Source organism: Mytilus californianus, unplaced genomic scaffold, assembly GCF_021869535.1.
Source record: "Mytilus californianus isolate M0D057914Y unplaced genomic scaffold, xbMytCali1.0.p SCAF_6, whole genome shotgun sequence".
NCBI lineage: Eukaryota > Metazoa > Mollusca > Bivalvia > Mytilida > Mytilidae > Mytilus > Mytilus californianus.
This window is the reverse complement of record NW_026262712.1, coordinates 62,667,567-62,688,979: the sequence shown is the minus strand read 5'-3', so window position 1 is coordinate 62,688,979 and position 21,413 is coordinate 62,667,567. Positions and strand designations below refer to the sequence as shown.

The 21,413-nt window shown below is 31.3% G+C and overlaps 1 protein-coding gene and 1 long non-coding RNA gene across 2 annotated transcripts in view; one reads left to right on the top strand and one right to left on the bottom strand.

Annotated features, from left to right (window-relative positions):
* The window catches only part of LOC127704734 (U1 small nuclear ribonucleoprotein A-like), a 1,100,970-nt gene that overhangs the window by 866,658 nt on the left and 212,899 nt on the right, over positions 1-21,413 (bottom strand). The window lies entirely within an intron of this gene.
* Positions 15,511-17,983, top strand: LOC127704747 (uncharacterized). The gene is made up of 2 exons (XR_007983477.1): positions 15,511-15,652; positions 17,640-17,983. It is a non-coding gene; the product is annotated as an uncharacterized LOC127704747 (long non-coding RNA).

The window sequence follows — 21,413 nt, the reverse complement described above, 5'->3', positions numbered from 1 at the left end:
ATTTTTTGAGTAATTTTACTTAAAAACGTGCATTGCTTACCCTACATGTGTTGCAGAATTAAGTCATGTGAGATTTTTCTCTGTATAAACCTGGTAATACATTTGTTTTTATCTATGTTGCCCATTCGTTGTATTGAATATTTAAAAGACTAGTGCTTTCAAACTTTCTTGATTTTTAGAATGAACTTACCATTGAGCAATGAACCATTAAAATGAAGTCAAGGTCAAATAAAACCTGCCAAAATGACTCGTACATCGTAGAATATTTCCATACACCAAATATAGTTGACCTATTGCATACAGTAATAGAAAAACAGACCAAACCACAAAACTTAACATTGAGCAATGAACCGTGAAAATGAAGTAAAGGTAAAAAAAAACTGCCAGACTGACATGTATATCGTAAAATATTTCCATACTCCAAATATAGTTGACCTTTTGCATACAGTATAAAAAAAACCAGACCAAAACACGAAAATTCAACCTTGTTCAGTGATCCATGAAATGAGGTCGAGGTCAAGTGAAAACTATCTGACAAGCATGAGGACCTTGTAAGGTACGCATATACCGAATATAGTTATCCTATTACTCATAATAAGAGAAAAATTAATATTATAAAGATATTCTAACTTTTTTTTCAAAGTAGTCACTGATCTATGAAAATGAGGCCAAGGACACAGGATATATCACTACAAACCAGTAAAAGTCTGAAATGGCCTATATTTGTACTCGACTGTACTGATTTTTACTCGACCAGTCTGAATTGGTCTGAAATTTACTTGATAATACTCGACTGTAGTCTGAACCATACTTAACAGTCTGAACTTGTACTCGACCAGTACTTAACCATTTTATTTTCGTCTGAACCATGCTCGACCTAGTCTGAACCATACTCGACCTAGTCTGAACCATACTCGACTAAGTCTTAACCAACCTAGACCTAATTTTTGTATCTATCTATTGTATTTCATCAATTTAGGAACTGTTTTTAACAGCTATTTCCCCTGGCTAGAAATTTGAACAACAATTTGAAATTCAAAATGTATTCAATATGGCATATTGAAACCAAAATTTCACAATAAACATAATATAAATTCAACACCATATTTATCAACACTTACATATATATATCACCTTTAAAATAAAAATAAAACAAACTGATCAAATAATCTCAAACCGAATTGGGACTAACATTTTCAATGTTATTCACATTTTTTTGAATGTTTCAGATATATTTTATGGTTACTGGACAATTTTCACCATTTACTTAAGCCTTGTATAGATTTATGGTGTCAGTTGAGTTTAGTTAATAATGCAGTGAACATTTTTTTTTATTAAAATATATTTAAAATAGTATATAAAGCAACTTAATAAATTTTAAAAATAACACCTTTGTTTTGTAAAACCAAGAATTTAAGATAATCATGATAATAGAACTTCCATAGCAATCCTTGATAACCATTTAAAAAAGGAAATGTGTTCCAAAGCTGCAGAAAAAATTTATTTCAATTAAATTTAAATAACTTTTGTCAAAATTAAAGACATGGCATACAAGAAGCACTTTAATAAGGTTTATTTATCTCAGTACATGTGTGTTTTACAGGTAAAAAGAAAGCCCTTTTTTTCTTAAACTCGTGTATTACTTATCTAGTGAATTCAAAAGGCCTTGCGATTTAAGTTTTACAGGATGTTGCAATTTTTAATGAATGTTAATTAGAAATTAATACTCTCTGACCAGGTGTGATCTTTTAATGAGTTTGCCCCAAGCAGGAGGTATTACTTTATAAATCAGAAGAAAAAATTTATCTATTTCTTTAATTTTTGTATCCCCTTTTGATATATATTATATATAATATATCCCAAATTATAACAAAAATGGATATATTTCTAATATAAGGTTAAACAATTTCAGTGATTTTTTGGCTGTTGTTACCTCATTAAAAAGATAATTATATAACTATTGTATATAACCATGAAACCTATATAGTTTTTCTTTAGGAATTTAGGAAAATTAAGTTTAAATAAAAAAAAACACACATGCCAAACAAGAAGCACCTTAATAAGGTTTTATTACTCTCAGTAAAGGTGTGGTTTTTAGTTAAAAGAAAATTTTTTTTTTAACAAAACTCTAAAACTTTAAAATTAATATAATTAAATCATTATATAAGATAATTTAATTTAACTATCTCTATTTGATAAATCTGAGAATCATGTAAGGATGTAAAAATATATTTTTATATATATCTTTATTTTATTGTGGCTGTTTTCATTGTCAGAAAAAAAGAAATTAATTTTAACAGCTAACATTTAAAAAAAATATAGGTTTTTTGGTCAAGTATGGTTCAGACTGGTCGAGTATTGTTCAGACCTTTGGTCGAGTATGGTTTAGACTGAAAAAATTGGTGGAGTACAGGTCGAGAATGGGTTAAGACTGTTTCAGACTGGTCGAGTAATAGTTCAGACTATTTTCAATGGCAAAGATAAGGGTCAAGTACAAATCAGTACGGTCGAGTATGGTTAAGACTGGGGTCGAGTAATGTCGAGTAAAATTCAGACCAATTCAGACTGGTCGAGTAAAAATCAGTACAGTCGAGTACAGATATAGGCCATTTCAGACTTTACTGGTTTGTAGTGTATGACATACGAAAACTTCATCTCATAAGGCATCTATATACAAAGTATGAAGCATCCAGGTCTTCTACCTTCTGAAATATTAAGCTTTTAAGAAGTTAGTTAACGCCGCCACTGCCGCCGGATCACCATCCCTATATCGAACTTTCTGCAACAGAAATCTCAGGCTCGAAAAAAACTGCATGTATGTTAAACTGTAAGTTGTTGTGATTATTGTGTTGTTGGGTTGCTGTGTCATTGACGTATCCCACATACTATTTTTACCTATTATTATATATTTATAAGGCAGGACACAAATTTAAGAAAAATTACAAATATAAGAAAAATGAGACAAGAAGATCACATAAAAAAGAGAAACAAGAAGGTAAAAACAATAAAACTAATGAGACAAAAAGGTCACAAAAATAAAAAAAAATATAATGAAAAAACAACGTCATAAAACTCCCCTCCCCCCCCCCCCCCCGGCCCCCCAAAAAAAATAAATGAGACGAGATCGTAAAAAAAAAATAAGGCAAAAAGATCACAAAAAAAACAATGAGAAAAGAAGATCACAAAAAAAAAAAGATTAGACAAGAAGGTCTCAAAAAAAAAAAAAAAAAAAAAAAAAATGAGAAAAGAAGGTAGTTTTTTTTTAAATGAGACAAGAAGGTAAAAAAGTACCCCAAAAAAAAATCGAGACAAGATCACAAAAAATTTAGACAAGAAGATTACAAAAAAAAAAACGATAAGACAAGAAGACCACAAAAAATAAAACAAAAAATGAGACAAGAAGGTAGAAAAAACATAAAAAATGAGACAAGAAGGTCACAAAAGTAAAATAATGAAATAAGAAGGTCACAAAAATAAAATGAGGAGACAAGGGGGTCACAAAAAAAAAGACAAGGTCAAAAAGATAAAATATAAAAATTCTACAATACTCATAGAAAGAGATCGTTCCTTAATACTGATTGAAAAACAATGACATGAAGAACAACAAATATGAGTTGATAGTTTGCTCTGAATTTCTAGCTCCCATGACTGTTGTGTGGATGTGATGACAAATTGTCTGTCTTTGCTTGTTGTTATTGTAATTAAAAAATACCAAGATCAACTGCATTTTATATACATGTTGTATAAATTGACTGAATTGAGTAAAGTTTCTTGTCCTTCATAAAAATTGATTAACACTTACAACTACTACATTATAAGCCAAAATTCATTATTAAACATATATTTTATTTCACTAACTTTAACTTTTATTTTGATGTCTGACATATATGCATAGTATTTTGTTAAGGCGCCAGGGAGACTACCAATCACCTGCACTATGGCTATCAGCTTACCTATGTTGACATAGAGTCATAAATAAGCCCTGGTAGTTAAACACCACCACCTACCACGGAGAGTGACATGAAAAAACTCTTGTATAATCAAAATTCCAGTTTTATGCTCAACCTGTTGGCAGGTGTAGGCTTCCCCTCTAAAAATAAGGCGGAGGAGGTTCCAGAGGTACCCATTTGTAGATCCCATGTTACCGCTAACCACATTTTTCAAACTTGCATATTGTAGGATTTGTAAGTCCGGGATCAAGGGCCCAGAGAAACAAACTCCTAATCACCACCAGTCTCCCTGGATCACCATATGAGTACAATGTACCAGAGTCATCCATCAACTGACCCGACTTTGGTTCTCACCTCCACAAAACTTAAACTATTGAAACATTTTGAAAATATTGCCAAACAAAGACTCAAATCCCCTTGTAGATTGTTAAAGAAAAAAAGCTGATTACCAGTTTGTGACAAATGTGTCCCATCTTTTCTATACAAAGAATCTTCCCTAAACCTTATTTTCTCATGTAAAATATCTTTCTCCCATTTCAAACCATAATGCTTTTTGTGACTTAATTCACGCTATCCCTCTTCTGCTGTAGAAGACTAACATTTAAATGTGCAAAATGTCAATATCTGCGCTCAAACATTGAAGACAATATTATGAATAAAGCCTGTAAGCTGGCCTATTTTGACACATTGGAATAAACACCCCTAGTAGTTCAACACAACCATCTACCATAGGGAGTGACAAGGAAACATACTCGTATTACCAATACTCCTGGTTTGAGTGCCTTACCTGTTGGCAAAAAAAATGAGATTGAGGAGGTCCCAGAGGTACACATATCTAGATTCCACTGATATCACTAACCACATTTCCACACCTGCAAATTAAAGAACTTATCAGTCCTAAAGCCAGGGCCGAGTGCAATAATCCTCAAATTACTGACAGTCTCTTCGACACCACTCTCCTTGTTTCAAAAGCCACCATGTGCCTTAGGTTTGTGGAAGAAATTAATTGTGTTAAGTTATGTTGGTTTCTTCTTGAGATACAAACTGGTATTTCTAAGCTAAGAATCTTTCTATTTGATTAATTCACAATTACTTAAATGCGATACTCTAAGTCAGTTATACAGCAATGCAAGTTGACATCCATACTACTATGTATTAATCTTATAAAATGGAGAAACTGCTAACATTGTGGTGACCATATTAAGCAACGAATATAAAGCAAACAGATGTCTGGAAAAAAAGCAGTAGCAAAATATTCTCAAATTGTTTCTTTTTGTTTCTCCGGAATTTTTAATTCGTTCCTTGTCGGCAGCTTAACAAGTGCCGATTCAGGAATTATAATTTCAAAATACCATGTGCTAGCATCATCTTTCGGCGATACCATATAAGGCTGTGCGTTAAACAGCCACGCAAACATTTGATCGAATTAATAGATTATCAAAACTATAAATGCTTGCTAACCTCTTATAACATTGCACAGTATAGCCACATATGTCAAATACATCAGGTACAGATTTTAATATCATATCTTATTGAATGTAATTAATATTCTTGATTATTGCAAAACAATATACATGCTACTCAGTTTGGTGAAACTGATGAAAATTACTTCAGCATAAGGTCATTTGTGGAAAGAATCTTTTTCCTCCGTGCCATAATGGATGTCTTAAGCGAACCTGCGTTAACCAGTTATATGTAAAACTGAAATCCTCTATCAGGACATGCATTAATATGACCAAAATAATTAATCCTGGGATTACAAAACACCTGTGATACCCAAACAGAATATCAGGACACAAATTGCGCAAAATTTAGGTGTTTTTTTCTTTATTTCCTTTACTTACTTTACTAAGGATGACTACCAATTCAACTGTTAACCGTTGTGGTCAACTTCAAATGCAAGAACATTTCATTTAAATATAAATGTTACACTTTCATGTATTACTTGTTTTTCTTTCATTAAGCACATTTCTAGACAATCTATGTTACCAAGTTGACATTGACTGCACGTTTCAGATTTAATAAGTAATCACTATTTTTCTTCCCATTAATTTATGATAAAAGGGGAATACAACAAAAATCAGATCAAATGAAATTATCGGGACAAATTAAAACCACCGAGGAAAATTGACAACAGCATGGGGACCCTTCTTATATAAAGGAATACAAAGACGTGCTGCTAGTATGGGTCTGTCAAATTTTCAATGTGGTGCAACTTTGCGAAGTAGTAAAACAATGGGTCAAAATGTATATATCAATGACTCATCAATGTTCATAGACTGCAGATTGATCAATCACATCTTTAAACATGTACGACAAAGTAGCAATAGTACATATAGTATTTATATGTAAGTCATTCAACCTTTCTATATTCCTCTATTACCGCACTCATCATAGTACTTATATTTAAGTCATTCAACCTTTCTATATTCCTCTCTTACCGCACTCATCATAGTATTTATATCAAAGTCATTCAACTTTTCTATATGCATCTGTTACCACATACATGTACATCAGATAGGGATAACAAATCTCTAACTGAATTAAATCAATATAAGTACAGGCTTATCGTTTATACTAATCTGTATTTCTCATTAGGCATCAGGATAGTAATGTTATCACGACACAACACATCAAGGTAGTATTGCTATCATGACACGACGCATCAGGAACAAATGGACATCAATCCCCATCACTTAGACTCTGGTTAATAGTTGTCTCAGTGACAATCATACCACATATTCTTATTTTGATATAGCTACGTACTTATTTATATTCCTAATTTATTTTGAACAATCCACATTCTTCACTGATATACATGATATATGAAGACTTTTAATGACCCAAGAAAAAAGTTTTATACGAAACTGAAAAGCATTGATGCTTATTTCTTAATTTGAAATGACGAGTTTGAAATAAAACAATATATCCCTTAAAAGAAATCGCAGTCCAAAAGGATTTCACTCAACCTAGGTTCTTTTGGTTTTCATCTTCCTTTTAAATTCTGAATAAAATGGATTATTAACAAGTAAATACAATTCCTCAAAGCTCATAATAGAGTTTAAAAGACGAGTTATTTTATCTTTAATGCAAAGCATGAATGATTTGGCAAGACATCTGATGAAATGACAAAAATTGTATCAAACAGATCTTAAGATACCTGTTTTTATACTCATTAGCTCGTATACAAATGAATCAACATCATTGTCTCATATATCAAGATATGCTGCATACTAAATTTTGATGCATTTGGTTTCCAAAACTTTTGAAATACGATACCACTAAAGTGGGGTTCTTTAACAGAGCAAATAATTTAAGCTTTTCGTATCGTAATATACCCACTAGTTATCATAGTCTGCTCCAAAACAGTTTTTGTCAACAGAAAGTGCCAGGATGAATCCATTGAAACATGCATGATGTGGTTTATCAATTGTATGTTAATCATTTAATACACACAGTCCTTGTAACTTCTAACAAGCAACGTGTTGAGAATGTGAAAATGACGAAGACAATGTAAAGATGAAAACGACTTTGCTTTGCTGATTTGATAATTGTATGCTTAGAAATTAATGAAAAACAAAACCGTAGCAAATGAACGTACAGGGCAAATGAAAACAACTCACTTTCTTTTTTTTGTCATTTGGAATTTCACTTTTGTGTCACTCTCGACTCTTTTAATCATGAGTATGTATGTTTTCTTTGACCATTTTTGTGTCCAATGACATCTCTTTATTGTTTTATTTATCGGCGTATTAAATAAAGTTCTTTTCAAAGAAATTTTATTTAAGATATGAAGATATCATTATACAACGAATCAAAATGAAAAATAAATTTACATGTATTTAACGTTTGTATCTACCCATGCTACACATTCATCAGAACAATTGCATAATATTATCGCAACAAATTAAAACAATATCAAATGAAAATAACTCTTCATAGATTAAACGAGTCCTATGAAATTTTCTGAGTTGACCGTCATCACAAACGCTCAAAGCCAAACATTTGAAACTGGGGATGTATCCATACGATACAACGCTGGATCTATATCACCGGAAGGCACTTTTAACAATAGCTAATTGCATGTTTAATGCTACACTGATTCATTCCTTTGACATAGGTGTAGGATCAATATTATTAAAAGCAAATCTTCAATGACCTGACATCAAAATTGATGAAAAAATTTGAGTTAGAAAATACAAAAATTGTATTAAAAAGTTCTGAAGACATCTGTTCTTATACCCATTATGACATTATGGAGACGAATTAAAACTACCAAGACAAGAAAATGGACAACATGGGGATGGATTCCTATATTAAAGTATATAAAGATTTATAGCTTGTATGGGTCTGTCAATTATTTCAATGTGTTGCAAATTCGAGGAGGTAGCAGAACAATGAGTCAACATTTATAGATCAATTTATTATAAATATTCATCGTCGGTTAAGAAGACTCTACAAACTGTATACTGATCGTTTGCCATATAATATGCATGATCCCGTGTGTGGTAAACACCTTAATAAGATGTCATAGATGATCATAGAATGTATTTCTCAAAAGAGTTATTATCTTCTAATGGAATATATTTATTGGTAGGAACTTTTGAAAACATCATTATATGAATTGATGTGATTTTTAAAAACCCAGCCGGACATGTGTACCCAGATTTGTATATTGTGACCCCTACCATTGTTTCTGTCTATACCCGATTGATGCGTATCCAAACATTCAGAAAGCAAAAAGCGTTTTGCTATTAGCACTCGAATTTGAACATGTGTATAAGTTAATTTCCATTTTTTGTTAGCTCTGTCCTTATACAGACATCTATAATCGGCTAATCTAGTGGTATTTTTTTATTTTGAATGCAGTAAATTTTCACTTGCATCTCTGTCATCCTTCCGTCTGCTGTGCGTTTTTGTGTCTTATAAGTACTTATGCTAACTTTAGTTGTCGTTGATATTGATTTACGTTTTATGTAGATAAACAAGAATGTTAGACTAGACGAAAGATGTTACAAACCAGTTGTTACAAAACTATCCAGGAAGCTTAAATATTGACATATCAAATCATAATATCTACAGTCAGAGGTCAAAAGTAAATCACCTCTAGGATATTCCCCGTTATATTTCAATTTGTTAAGACAATATAAAAAATCTTTGTTGATGACATTTATACGCTCAGTTGAATTAATAAATGTATACAGATTTCTATAGTTATTATGAAATATTTCAATGAGATATCCTTAATGAGATAAAACTATTTACAAACAAATATTGAATTTAAGAGTCATTTTTTCCATAGAGCCATACGTCTTTTTTTTTCTGTGCAGAAATTCACATTTGTTTAACCAATATAACTAAATGCTTACTTTTGTACTAGTATGGTTCCATACTCTACATAAGAATTGGTTTGCTATAAAGACCAAGTAAAAAGGACAATGTAATACATTTACTTAAAATAGTTACAATTACCTTTTTGAACAATTTACATATATAACTGATTTTGAAAGACTGTTTAATATATTAAACTCACATGATTGAATATGATGATCACTTAATTTCATACAGTAATGTTTAGCGTTTATATTTGTAAACAATTGGACATGTCGAGTGTAAAATTAAACTTAAATTTTAATGAAATCGTAGTCTTTAATGATTTACCGTTTGTTGACCATTTTTGTTTTCGTGTCTAACAACATCTAATTATTGATAAAGTTATTGTCATCGTCAAAGCGAAAATCAATACGAAAAAAAAGTTGTTACACAAATACTTTGCATGTCTACTGAGCAATCAAATCATTTAACACGTATAACAAAAGTTACAAAAATATTGTATCTATATTTAAGTCATTCAACATTTCTATATACATCTGTTACTGCATACCTGCACATCAGAACGGGATAATATTCCTCCAACTGTATGAAATCAATATCAAAATATATTTAAGCTTTTGGTTTGGTCAATTGTTAAGGTACTTTCCGTTTTGAATTTTCCTTGGAGTTCAGTGTTTTTGCTGTTTTACTTTTTATCAATACAGGCTTTATATTTATACTAATCTAGGTTTCTTATTCGACATCAGGGTAGAAATCTATCACGACACGACGGAAAAAGAACATCAATTCACATCAATTGTACTCTGGGTAATAGTTGTCCGAGTGAAAATCAAATCACATATACTCATTTTGATATAGCTACATACTTTTTTTTATTTCTTTTGAATAGTTCACATTCTTCACTGATAATGAAGACTATTAATGAACCATAAAACTATATACCTATAACAGAACCAAACTGTCGATAGTGACTTCTACTGTACATTATTGTATTCTATGACCTATTTGTATTAAATAATAACATTGAGAGATTTTGTCCAAACACTAATTCAATGAATTCAAGCTCAAACTAGACTGATAGTCACATGTATGCGTTACACAAGGAAACTGCATATGAATAATAAGAGTGACCAATTTTATACATTTTCCATTATTTCCAGTTTTAGTTGGTTAGTATCTTCCCAAATGACAATATTCTTACCGATATGTAATATTTTATCAGAGATTGTTCATTTAATAAAAATATAGAAGTCCAAACATGAAATGTAATTGGGAATTCCGTCCCCATTTTTATTGAATTATCTAAAACCATACGTATGTGTAAACACGTGAATAAACAATAAATAAGTATATATCTCCCAGCTAGACAACTTGCTAAACATGCTACACTGGAAATGTAAATCTGCCTTTGTTAGTCTTGTTTGTTTTTTTAATTTTATATATTTTGGAGTTTAGTATGAGGACCATTTTCACTGAACTAGTATACATTTTTATTTAGGGGCCGGCTGAGGACCGCCTCCGGGTGCCGGATTTTCTCGCTGCGTTGAAGACCCATTGGTGGCCTTCGGCTGTTATCTGCTCGTTGGTCGGGTTGTTGTCTCTTTGACATAATCCCCATTTCCATTCTCAATTTTATATACATCAATATCCAAAATCAGAAAATGATGCAATAAGAAACCTAATAACAATTGAAAACTCACATGATAATTTTACGAAAAGCTATATGATTACTCTAAATCAGTCATATTAATCATGTTTCATTACTTTCAGTCCAAAATACTGATCATTTGAAATAAATTCTAACTGCATGCATGCTCTATGACTGAAAAGGTCAAATACGTTATTGTACCGATGTGACTGCGGTAATTTGACACCAATATAATTTGTTCGTAATAGAAATTGATTTAACATGATAACTAACAACACATGGGTATACTATCTTAAACATTTATTTTACAAGATTTTCATTAATATGAATACACGTACCTATGTATAGCCCCATTGTCTTCTGTGTTAAATCAGCAATTTCAAGCATTCATAGCTATCTTGTATTAGGTTTAAAGAAAGTGACAGGTATTTCCTGTCAAAACTATACCGTATGTTAAAACACAATAAACATACCGTTACTTGCAAATTAGAATGTACAGGATAAAAAAATCGGAATAAATTCAAAGATACTTCTGATCTGAGCAACAGGAACAATCAACCCTCCTTTTCCAATTTCATTTATTTTTGTTGAATTATCATTCAAACAAATCTGTTCACAAGGATTTAATAATTATCCCAAGTTCTTAAGCTACAATTTGATAACAATATAACCAATATTATACATTTATATACACAGTTACAGCTATGTGTTAGAAATATGTCCTTGTGTTCATTCTGATCTGACCGGGCCAGAGTTAGTGGTTCGATACCTTAATATATTGCTCTATTTAGCACTTATTCTTTTTAGATTTTACATGTCTCTGGTAAAGTCATCATTATGTATTCCATGGAAGTGCTGTCTCAAATGGTTTAGGAGGTTAAATACTTTACCAATGTTTTTTTTTTATTTGAATATGTATGTATCAGGCCCTTTTCAGTGAAAATGCAACTGATTTTACTCCCGTCAACCTCTTGTTCAGTCTTTGGCGCAAACTACCTATTAACCTACAGTTGACAACGACTACAACAGGTAAGATGTAATTGGTCGTCTCAAAGTTGTAATGGTTTTATACAATGGTTACCAGTTACTGAATTTAAAGGAACCCCCCCCCCCCCCCCCCCTTTATGTATTTACCATAACGATATTTTTCTTGTTTTGGTTGTAAACCATTTACTGATTTAAATTCTTTTAATTTAGTTTTGAATAAGTTATGAATGAGGGTCGGAATAGGGTTTATAGATTAGACATAAATGGACCAATACTACAGAATCATGGACAAAGAAAATAGAGAATAGAAAAAAATGGGCAAACAAAAAATAAAGGAAGAATAGAGAACAATGGGGTGCTAAATTATAAAGAATAGAGAACAATGGTCAAATTAAAAAAAAAGAATAGAGAAAAATGGCTTAAAAAGTAAGAGAATTGAGGGACCCCCATCCAGACCCTCATGAATGATTAAAAGGGATATCTTTAATATTCTATTCAACATTTTTAGAAAATGAGATTCAAGCTATTTTAAACTCGCAAAATTAAAAAAAGAAGTAGTACATATTTAAACAGGCAATTGTGTTATGTCTATTGACAAGGGCGGCACATGTCTATACAAAGTCCTTTATACTTGGCCGAAGATTCCTTCGTAACGTACTTTACACTTTGTAGTTTTTTTTAATTCACTTCATGCTATGTTCAATTTAAATCTGTACTCACTGACAAATTGTACAAAACATTTAGATAAAGCGAAAATCATATTTCATATTTTGGTTATATTTTGTTTTTAATTCCAAAACAAAACAGACTTTGACAATATTGAGAAAAGCAGACACGGACAATGGACCCGACAAAACTAAAGCATACAATCACAAAATGCAACACATAAAAAAAGCATTCATTGTTAAATCGTGATCTTCAATAATGTCGGGTAATCATTACCAAGCAGCGAGATCTGATCGGCACCGACAAAAAAGGTGATCAAATCCAATGCCGCAGCAAAGTATTGCAAAATGAGAATTATTTCGATAGAAGAATATACCATAGACCAACATATTCCGGGGTTAGAACAGGCGCATAACATATGCGGCGGGGGTTTTACTGATATAATTGGATCCAAAACATCCCAAAATGTTTGGTCAGAGGTGAAATAAAAAAGAACATAATCATTGGGACACGAAGTAAAACTAGATAAGAGTAGACAACCGAAGCTTAGATCAACAAAAGGGAAAATCAAGAAACAAAATTAAACAAATCCAGGGACAAGAGAAAAGGGTAATTTTCTCAAAGAAAACCAAAGCTTTATGCGAAAAAAACTGACTCCGTTAAACTGTGATCAACACAAATGCTCCGACAGGGTAACCAAATTCTAACTTCTGACAAGACACTAGACGTCTTTCTAATAAAGGTTTTGCCCGGGAACAGAGAAAATATATCAATAAAAAAGAAACAACTTAAAACAGTCAATTATATTCAATTTGTACAACAAGTATAGTGAAGATCTTTTAAGAAACGAAACCTCTACGATGTCCACAAGTGTGTTTTGGACGCGTTACGGAAGGACAGATAGTCCTGTTACAATGTCCTCTCTGTAGCTAAATTACTATGGGTATGATAAAATGTAGAGTCATAAAATAACATTCCAAAAAACTGGTTAATGGCTATTGGCAAGCGGTGCGGACTTCCATGGAAAACTCGTATCACTAAATATTAATAATCATATTACCGAAGAAGCAATGGATTTGGATGTGAATATAGATTGCTGATTTTTTTTTTTGGATTTATAGAATTGAAAGAGAAATGTTTACATATAATAAGTATATGAAAGAAAAGAAAAAAACACAGAAAATCCACAATAGCTATATTTGTTCAATATCTGTTCGTTTTCAAAATCATACCGTTCAAATCCAATATGTACGTATATGTAACTTGCATGTTATACATGTACCTGAATGCTTTTTCATCTTTGATACGACCCCTCTATTTCTCCTGTAAACTGTAGTTGTCAATAGTCCGTTTCGAGAGTTGTTGAAAAGGTCTATAGCAATAAACTTATAAAATCTATAAATCTGTCTTCTTATACATAAGGATTGCTATTATTAAATAATAATAAAGTTAACTATTGTCAAACTTATACCGTGTTTCGTTGGTTTTCAGTATTTATTTATTTTTATATAAGTTGTTTGTGCTTTTAGGCTTTCTTATGTTTTTGTTTTTGTTTGTTTTTATACTGCTGAGACATCATATACTAATGTATCTCTGGAATCGTTTTAAAAGAGAGGCAAAATATACTAATGACATATTCAAACTCAAAACTGACAATGCCATGGCAAAAGAGGATATACAATGTATACAAAATCAATATCTGATTCAAAATAGGATCAAACATTTAAAATCAAGAGAACATCTTGTCTTCCTTTTTCTAAAGAAGAAATATGACTATAACTATTGCGTTGATTATAAAGAAACAAATGAAAACAACACTTGTCAAATATACTAGGCTTATAATTGTATACATCAGATCTAGACAAGATGGCAATAAAAAATGAAAACAACACGTTATAAATTGTATGCATCCGAAGCGCTTTTCTGGATTAACCTTCACCAGGAACGCTCAAAGCCGATTATTTTAAAGCCAAGGACGTACAAGAACCGAAACAGTTGAAGAGCTATATTACCAAAAAGGACATACATGTGTAATTAAAATTAGCCAAATCCATCTAAGGTCAACTTTGACTGAGAGAGTTGAACCCTTAGTTTCTAATAATTTCGAAATTTATTAACGGACAATTTTAGAAAGGTTTGTTATAAACCATGTCAGTACCAAAGTACTGACTACTTGGCTGATGATACCCTCGGGGACTGATAGTCCACTAGCAGAGGTATCGACACATTGCTGTAAAAAATGAAAACAACACGTTATAAATTGTATGCCTCCGAAGCGCTTTTCATGATTTACCTTAACCAGGAACTTTCAAAGCCGAATATTTGAAAGCCAAGGATGTACAAGAACGGAAACAGTTGAAGAATAGCATATTTTGAAAAACATTTTTCGTCAAGATGTCGTATTTACCCTTGATCTTTCTAAGCGAAGTAAACCACACGGAATCTTTCACGGAAAATTGTCTCATTGACAATCATACCATATTTTCCTTTTTTGGATAATGTGTTAAACCGGATAATCTTACGTTTCCATTTACAGATAAAAATTGTATGGTTACATTGGTTGTTTCCTTTAATATCAGTTACGTGTTTATTTGTCACATTCAATAATGAACATCACTTTTTCAACCAAGTATTGATAAAAATGAGTATACTTTATTTATGTTACAAAAAATTTTCTATTTTACTTCTCAATCGATTTACTTGGTTACGTTGTGCAAACATATGTCACATATGTTATGAGATAAACAGTAGTGTTTCATTTGAATGAAGATTGAACAAAAATCTGAAATCCTCTTTAACTCAACAACATATAAGATTTACAAGCTCTGTCAATATGAAAAACTTGTAATTGTCTGATTGGTCGCGAAGTAAATTATTATAAAATGTTTCTACCTCAATACGTCATGTACAATATGATATCCGCTATATATACTGCAGTCAGTTGGTATTCTGGACACTTTATTCCTAACAACCGTGTTTATTGATCCAGCTTCAGCTTCTACGATGAAGTCACTTATTGGTATCATTGCAGTTCTTTTGGGAATGATATTTGTTCCAGCCATTGAAAGTTAGTTTTTGATATGTTCATTTATTATTAAAAAGAAAAACTTCTGAAAAATTTTTTTGTTTTAATTTTAAGTGTATAGTTAAGCGTTTTTCTCACAAAGCAATTTCATATATTTTCATAAATATTCAAAATTTCGTGAAACATCTGATTTATCTGTGAAAGAAATAAAAAAAAAAAATCTTTTGAGAGAGAGAAGTCTTTTCACACTATCTACATATTCTCTTATTTTTTTTATTTGATATAGGTTGTCAGTTTATGTTTTTGTAGTCATACAGTTAATTAATAGTGCTATTGCTATTTAATAGGTTTTATTATCTACCTAAAAAAGATGAAGTATATAGTGAAAGTCCATTTTTAATAAACTTTTGACCTTTTTTATAATTTCTTTCTAAACTTTTGTAACAGTAACAGTTATGAAGATTAATACACAGTTAGATACATATCTATTTGCTCTTTTAAAAAAGTCTTAACACATCAAGCCGAACAGTTATTGCGCTTGACCACAATTATAGCATTCTAAACGTATTGCCTTGTTAAGTATACATTTAGGCGTGGATCAAGAACAAAAAATGAAAACGTGACGTTATAAATTTCATGCGTTCGAAGCGCAGAAAAGACGTACAGAAAGGGAATTAAATCATTTACAACATATAATGTTAGATATACATGTTAAAGTACACGTTCTTTTTGATGATAATTTTGTATGAAAGATTAAAGAAATCCCCTTTTACCACTACTTTCTAAGGTTCATAGTTTACTACGAGATAATTTGTCGACCAACTTGGCATATGGATTGTCATTAAATTGATAAACATAAGATTAATTTCAGTGAAAAGATGTCACAAAAGTAAGTTATCATTATGTCAATAAAGGTTTAGCTTGTAAAACCAGGTTTAACCCACCATTTTTAATTGGAAAATGCATGTACCAAGTTAGGACTATAACAGTTGTTTACCTTTCGTTCCATTTGTTGATATAGTCAAGCATTTGATTAGTTACCGTCACTATAACAACCTTCAGTTAGCAATTTTGTAAGTACCAAGTTGCTTTACCTTGATTATAGATATCTAATGAATTGGCAAAAGCATCAGATAATACTAGAAATTATGACAAGTTTTGTAACAGTAAAAGTAGTTCAATATCAAAACATGTAAAAATATCTCACAAATACAAGATCAACAAGTTATGACGCATAAGAACACTGTTTATGTCTTTTTGACGTCACAATTGTGCACTGATATGAAAAAGTCATAATTTTGCCTAACGTTTTGGCTAAGTTATAAACATTTTTGCTTGAAACGTCATTGGTCGCATGCAAGGGCTACCCTGGGGTTTAGTTGTGATACTTACCTTACCCATATGGTGCTTTAGTCATGTAAAATAGAATACTTTTGAAGCCGTCCAAATGGTTAAAGCAAACAGTGGATAGAAAAGGGTCTACTTTATTAAAATTTGCATATTTAAGATACTTATTATAGGTTTTCACATTTGATATTAAAAAGTTCCATCTTTTAGCCAAGTTAATCCTATCGTAAACATTCTCCTTTGCAAAACTTGATATGAAATTGGTCACATGGTAAATTATAATAAAACATATATATATATATATATATATCCAAATTATGGGCTACTGGGTTGATCGAGTAGTCAAATACGTGTAAACTAGAGTCTATTCCTGGATTTATACTTTAACAATTTTTCCTTGATTTGTAATATTCTTTTTGTGTTTTTGTATTAAGCTCATTTGTAGTTAATAACAACATTTCTCTGAAGCTTAAAAGTTTATCCCCAGATATCTGGACACATATTATTTTTAAACAATTAAAACAAAACGCTTTGAAACAGTAGTCTTCCAGCCTTATATTTGATATGACTTTATCTTTTCTTATTTCAATCATAATTATTTCAAAACTTTACTACTTATATTAATCCATGTTTTTCATAAAATATATTTTGTTCGATATATAAAACATACTACGTATTTTAGGTTCATCTTGTGAAGCCGATCAACAAGAAGTACTTCGATTGACTGTGGAAAACCAAGCAATTCAGCAGCAGCTCGATAACTGTACAACTGCCCTGCAACAAAGTCAAACATATTTTGAACAACTGAGTACGTGTAACAACAAAGTTACCAACCTGACCTCTCAACTTACGAACTGCCAACAAGAATTACTTTCTTTTACTTCCATAAAACCGAGGTTTCAAGAGTGTGCCCCTATAAATAGCCGTATAAGCTGCCTGTCTCAGGGTTGTGCTCTTGGTTGTTATGCTACTGAGTTGAATGATGCGTATGATATTTAAGAAGGAGAATAAAAGTCTCATAATTATTGTTCGTCTCATTACTGAATTACAAACGGCTGTTTGTACATTGTATTGACATTTGACTGTAAAATAAAAATGTTAATACAAAAAGAATATTTTGACTTCCTTGAATTTCAGATAGTATTTAAGAAAAAAATCATGATAGTAAGGATATTCAAGTGGAATGGACAAATATGGATTTTAAACGCATGTGAAGGAAAGGGGCCGATCTAGAATTTTAAGGTCTTGGGGTTATTTCATTGATCGTACTCAAATTTTAAATATCCGCACAGTTGGTGAAAAATATTTCGTTTATGACATTGTTAACCAATGACATTGTTTTTCTGCAAACTTTTAGAAATATGTCGCGAATACATACGCTTCTGAAACGCTGAATAGAAAGCAATTAATTGTACAAACTACATTGTGGTATAAAAGTAAAGAAAAATGAGGAGAAGATGTAGTGATTTTTTTTTCAATTACGCACGGGGAATAGTAAAACAATAAAAACTAAATGTTTTAAAGTATTGAAGATATTGAAAATATCTTAAGAACTTCTTAGAATCTACATCTGATTCCAACCACTGGGAGAGTATACATCATTTCAATATTGATGAAGCCAATCTTTTTTTCTGTAGGAAGATTAATAGTAAGAAATTTAGACACATCTAGACGACCAGGATATATACCGTTTTTTTATAAGAATTTTTGTGAAGTTTTAGTATCCAGTGAAAAGACGGGGTTATGTGGAATCATAATATTTTCTCAAATTCCAAGTTGTTAAGTCAAGCATTCCAAATAATGATATTTTCCAAACCATATTACTAGAGGCTTTGTTTATTTGATAAATTACATTGTCGTGAAGCAATTATAAGGCACCTGCAACTCCGGCCTTCTTTAAAAGGTTATACACTCGTGTGTTCATGATACATCGTAGTTTTGAATGAGCTCGAAAATGCATAACCGACAACCTTTGATCAATGAATCCTCAACCAACTAAATCCAGTAAACTGATGTTCTTCTTCTGATTGAGTGTTGAATGAACGGTTTCTTTTCTTCTATTTTTTTTCCTAAATGAGCACGACTTAATTCTTGATGTTGTTCATAGTTTAAGGTCATATACATGTATTTTCCTTTCAAGATACTCACGTTTTGTATACTTGTTTACCATATTTTTTCAGAGGGATTTGGGCGCGGTATGTCAAAACCAAAAAAACAAAATTCTAGATTTTTACATTAATTATCTATGAAGAATTTAAACGCTGTAATTCAATTATTAATATTATATCTGTATATAGGAAGAAGTCAAATAGTACGAACACACTATAATATGTTTATATTTACAATTTCTGTAGAAACGTATGAAGATAATAAATGTTTGTATAAACAAAATGACTGACGCTTACAAATAGGGCTAAAACACAAACATGGATAACTATAGCTGCTGCGGAACCGTAGCTCAAAGGTCCTTTTGAATTTTTTTGACAATTTGCGGATCATAGAGCTACGGATTTTTTTCTATTTTGTTCAGCTATTTCAAATCTCGTCGTGACGTCATTCAAACCAAGAAAAGATAACTCTAATAGTAAAACATGTGTTCGTTTATTTACATTGCCTTTTATTTTATTTCAGGACTATTTGAATGAAAGAACGTTTTATAAATCATTTATTCAAAAGTAAATAGTAACTCTTCCAAGCAATTTAAAAATGTCGTGTTGATTAGTGCACAAAGCCCGCAAAAAAAACCGCGAATTCCGATAAGTGATACGTAAACAAACCAACACGTGTTTTCCGATTTTGTAGGCGCTCTTTACCTCCAACATAGGAGATCGAGGATATTAGAGTTATCTTTTCTTGATTTGTATGACGTCACGACGAGATTCAAAATGGCTGAACAAAGTAGGCCAAAAAGGGAATAGTTAATCAATAGTGTCAAGGAAATGAATATTCAAACATAAATAGGTACGTCATATCATAGAAAAATATCTAACGAAACTAACTGTAAACATTGACAAGCTATGCACGGGTGATAAATGAAATGAAAATTGGGAAATAAGTGCAACCTGAACCTAGGTCGCAATTCCAAACGTTTTGAAATAGGTAGTTCTATGGTCCGCAAATTGCCAAAAATATCATCTACGCAGCTATAAAAAATCGAATACGAAGTTTGAGACCATTTAAATCGAAAATTCCGAAAAGTTGCGCCAAATACGGCTACGGCAATTTACAACCCGGGGTAGAAACAAACTTATGATTGAATAATTAAACAATAAATTTACATAAAAATTTACACACTCGCCTAGAGTGTTGGCGATCATACATTTGATCGTAAGGGCTACGATCAAATGTATGATTGCCAACACTCTAGGCGAGTGTGTAAATTTTTCTTTAAATTTATTATTTAATTATTCAAAACATAAGTTTTTTTTCTACCAATTGTTCTAATCTATGTGTTGGACTGCTGTCTCATTGAAGTACATTCACATCTAATTTTATTCAAAATGTATTAATTGCATGTTGCTACTTTCATTATTATTAGTGGCAATTGGACGGTAACACAGTCGTCTCACTGTTTTGGTTTTGGTTTTATGTTTATACCGTATAAACCGCCCCTTATATGAATATCAGCAGAAAGCAGTCGACCAAACAACCAATCAGATGAATACAACAGAAGAAAAACACTCATTAAATTAACGAAGAAAAACACTTATTAAATTAACGAAGAAAAAGTTACTTTTAGAAGAGGTGTACATTGGCTACGCTGGGTAGCCTCTATATCACTTTACAATACATGATCCCCTTTACCTGAAATAACTCGAAATACAATTATATCAAATAACGAGTAAATATAACTCTGAAGGTGCGTTGTGTGTACTTGGTCGCGTTGTATAAAAACACAACATGCTGGTATTTATGTGAACTTTTCGTATATCGTTGCTCTGAATGTGTAAAATAGAGCGCGTTTACTTTGACTCTCATCGTCACTTGATCGAAAGTGCAGCTGAAAAATAATGATCGTCTGGAAATAATAAAGAGATATCAGTTGGCTAACGAACTTAAGGTCAAATTACATTAAAAGGACCATGTCACAGATTTTGGTAAAATGTTGCAAACAACTTTTGCTCGTTGAACAAGTTGAACTTTTACTGAAAATCGACAACAACAAAAAAATAGTCCATTAAACTCTTTTATTTTATGAAATATAACTGAATGAATTCGCTATATATTATGGTAATATAAGTGCATAATTTTTTTAAAAGTAAAATCTATACAGTTGTTGTACTTCCTGTGCAATTGTTGACCTATTTTAAAAACGATCAATATATTATTGTTTCGAATTTCAGTTTATGTTCATAAAGTAACAGTTAATATTGATATTAAATCGTAAGCTTTCCTTCATTTGAGTTTATGTCTGCTTCGTGTTGTTTGTCTCTTTATGTTCTCCTTCAATTTCCCG